Source organism: Gossypium hirsutum, chromosome A01 (assembly GCF_007990345.1).
Source record: "Gossypium hirsutum isolate 1008001.06 chromosome A01, Gossypium_hirsutum_v2.1, whole genome shotgun sequence".
NCBI classification, from domain to species: Eukaryota; Viridiplantae; Streptophyta; class Magnoliopsida; order Malvales; family Malvaceae; genus Gossypium; species Gossypium hirsutum.
The window spans coordinates 70,934,116-70,938,156 of record NC_053424.1 but is presented as its reverse complement, the minus strand read 5'-3'; the positions used below and the strand labels follow the sequence as shown (position 1 = coordinate 70,938,156).

At 36.7% G+C, this 4,041-nt stretch overlaps 1 non-coding gene across 1 annotated transcript; it reads right to left on the bottom strand.

Annotated features, from left to right (window-relative positions):
- Nucleotides 1-1,238: 1,238 nt before the first annotated feature.
- On the bottom strand, nt 1,239-1,345 carry LOC121206858 (small nucleolar RNA R71). The gene has a single exon (XR_005902035.1). It is a non-coding gene; the product is annotated as a small nucleolar RNA R71 (small nucleolar RNA).
- Nucleotides 1,346-4,041: the final 2,696 nt, after the last annotated feature.

Sequence of the window (4,041 nt, the reverse complement as noted above, 5' to 3'; positions counted from 1 at the left end):
AGAGGACCATGAGATACCCATTCTGTTGGGTAGACCATTTTTAGCAACCTCCATGTCCACCACTAACTTCGAAAATAATGAATTAACAATAAAGATCAATGGTGAGACTAAAATTTTTAATTGTGGCCACCAGCAAAATGAGATAAATAGGGAAAAATTAAGGAAGCAATGTCTTCAAATATATGTAAAAATCCCTAATTATCCTGAGCCAGGGAAAGTGTTTTCTGTGATCAGTGCAGGTAGAAAAAACAAGTTTAAAGAACAGGACAAGCGAAGGAAGGTGAATTGGTATGATGGATTCTGGATGAACATCGATACAAATGAAATAGAAAGAGCATCCATGGGCACATGATTGAGCTGACGAATAAATCCGGCAACAAAACTTGACATTTCTGAAATCAATTTTAAGTTTATGTATATTTTTTGTATTTTTAAAACTATTGTTCGATAGATGTGCTTGCCTTAATCGTATTTATAGTTAGTTTAATGACCATCAAGCTTTCAGCGTCGTTGCCAAGGACTAAAATATTGGGAACACTCGATTTTTATTAATATAGCCGTTTATTTTTATTGCATTTTATTTTTTTTAGTTTAATTTTTACATTCTATTTTTTAATTTTTTTTGCTTCTACCATGTTCTTTTAGTTTATGACTAGAAGAAAATAGTTGGGACCATTATTATTTGACAGTGAAATTGAAAGTATAGCTCATAAAAACCATAGGGAAGCAAGGCAAAGTCAGAAAAATATAGTAGACAAACAAGACATTATTGTTACTTAGGAGATGGGTGATAATCAGAAGAATCAGCTACCTACTGCAGTTGTTATAAATCTTGTAAATCCAAATCCTATTCCTCGTACTATGTATGATTATTCCAAGCCTACTCTAACCGGGCTGAATCGAGTATTGTGCAACCTAACATTGCTGCAAATAATTTTGAACTAAAGTCGAACACTATTCAAATGATACAACAAATTGTTCAACTTAATGGTTTGCAAGACAAAGATCCAAATACTCATTTGGATAATTTTCTGTAAGTCTATGGTACTTTCAAGATAAATGGTGTTTCTGACGATACCATTCGCCTACAGTTATTCCCTTTCTCATTGAGGAACAAATCTAAACAATGGTTGAAATCTAAACAATGGTTGAATTCTTTACCACGAGGCTCTATCACTACATGGGATCAAATGACCGAGAAATTCCTACTGAAGTACTTCCCACCAGCTAAGACAACCAAGTTGAGGAATGATATCTCTTCCTTCATTCAGATTGATTTAAAGACTTTATACAATGCATAAGAGAGGTATAAGGACTTATTGAAATGGTGTCCTTACCATGGGTTACGTCTATGGCTACAGGTTTAAACCTTCTACAACGGTTTGAATCCTTCAACTAGACAATTTATCGATGCATCAGCCTATGGAACTCTGAATAATAAAATACCCGAAGTGGCTTATGAATTTATAAAGGAGATGGCACTAAATAATTATTAGTGCCAAGTCATAAGGACAAAGTCGATGAAAGCAACAAGTGTTTTCAATTTAGATGTAGTCACCATGTTATCAAATTAGGTAAAACAATTGAATAAGAAAATTGATGGTTTATATGTTTCTATGCGGATACATCCGGTGATGCAATGTGATACAAATGGAGGAGGAATGAACAATCCAAAATGTTTACGCTACAGTCCTAACATAGAGAACGAACAAATCAATTATATGGGTAATAATTCTAGGCCTCAAAATAACCCTTATAGCAATACCTTTAATGCAGGTTGAAGGAACCATCCCAATTTCTCTTGGGGTGGTCAAGGAAATCAAAGGGCACAAACCCATCTAGGCTTCCAACAACAACCTCACCAGCAAGACTGTGAAGAGATGTTGACAAAGTTTATCTCAGTGTTAAAAACCTGCTTTCAAAACACTAAAGTAGCAATACTGAAACTAACCCATGGGAGCAACTTCATGTAATTATTGTGCGAAATAAAAAATGGTTAGTTGAATCTGAACCTGAACCGACGTAAAAAATTGTGGTAAGTAACGATAAGGTTGAGGTAAGCCAGATGAGCAAAAGTCAGTTGCTACAGAATATAAACCTTAAGTACCATATCCTAACATAAAGAAGAAAGACCACACGAATGAATAGTTTGGTAAATTTCTTAAAATTTTAAAAAAAATTACATATTAAATTATCATTTGTTGAAGCTCTTTCACAGATGCCCAATTCCGTTAAATTTTTAAAAGAGCTTTTGACAAACAAAAGGAAGTTAGATGATTCGTCACATGTGGAACTAAATGCAATTTTCTTGGCCATATTGTAAAATAAACTACCCAACAGATTGAAGGATCTAGGGAGTTTTACTATTCCTTGTTTAATTGGTAGTTTGAATACTAATAATGCTTTGGCTGATTTAGAGGCTAGTATTAATGTCATGCACTATAAAATGTTTAAGTAATTAGGTTTTGGGAAACCCAAACAAACAAGGATGAGTATTCAATTAGCAGATAGAACCATTAGATTTCCTAAGGGTATTATTGAAGATTTTCTTGTAAAAATTGATAAATTCATATTCCCAGTTGATTTTGTTATTTTAGATATGGATGAGGGTGAGGTCAGCCTTTTTTAGCAATTGCTAGAACTATAATTGATGTTGGTATGGGTGAATTAGTGCTTCGTGTAGGTGACAAAATGATTACTCTCCAAGCTCATGATTCTATTAAGACATTTAGTGATCAAGATGATTTTACAAGTTTTCTTAATATGAGTAACCATGTGGCTCAACCTTCTTTGCAAGAAGCCCCTCGAAAAAATGTAATGGAGTCACGTTTTAGTCCATGAGACAGAAATAAAACGATTTATGAAGAAAAAATGCTACAAATTGATGAACAGGATGAATGGCAGACACATGTCAAGGAGAAACTGCAAAAGCACGATGAAGAGCTAAAGTGTCGCCATGATGAGCATGTGGATGGAATGAGCCAATTTAATGTTGGGGATAAGGTACTGCTAGATAAAATGGATCCACGAATTGCAAATAGATCAATCCCTTTTACGGTATTGAATGTCCTTCCATACGGTACAATTGAGGTAAGCCATTTTGAATTTGGCACGTTTAATGTAAATAATACTCAACTCAAACCTTACTTTGATCATAAAATTGATAGCGAGAAAGAGGAGCCTTGGCTCCGTAAACCACCATAACCATGGGAATACGAGGTAAGTCGAGCTTAGACTTTAAATAAGTGCTTTTCGGAAGGCAATCTGAGTGTTAACACTGTTAATTCTCTTAATTTTTATTTCATGTTATTTTTAAAAATAATTAATTTTCAAAAAGATTGTGTTTTTGACCCACATGGCCTGGACACACGGGCATGTCCTAAGCCATGTGCACTATAAGGGGTTGGACAGTGAGTTACATGGCCTGGACACACAGGCGTGTCCTTGGCCATGTGGATCCTATGACTTAATTTTTCAAAAATTCAACTGTTACACGGCTTAAAATAGTCGTACGGTTATGTGGCACACACGGCCTAGACACACGGGCATGTCTTAGGCAGTGTGAAACTTGGAGCTAATTTTTCCAATTTTAAATCAAGTTAGAGAGTTACACAGGCAAGGCACACAGCCGTGTTCGAGACACAGAGGAGTCATACGGGTGTGTAGAGGTCATACGGGCTTGGGAGTAGTGAAGGAGATCGTACACGACCGTGTAAAGACTGGGCTTATTTTTTGAACATCACACGGGCTGAGAAAGAACCACATAGGCGTGTGAAACGGCAGTGTGGCCTAACATGAGTCCTTACACGACCTTGTCTCCCTTTTAACACTCAAACCCTAAATTTTTTATTTCACTTTCATCTTCCCCAAACTTTCATCCCTTAACCTTAGCCACTGCCAACCAACCCCCTTCCAACTCTGGCCAACCCCGCGCGACCCTCTCTTTGCCAGATCAACCACTGCTCCATCGCTAGATCGCCATCCCCACCCCCACCCCTACCCCCATGTCCTCTCCCTCTCTCCTTCTCCCATGCCCTAACT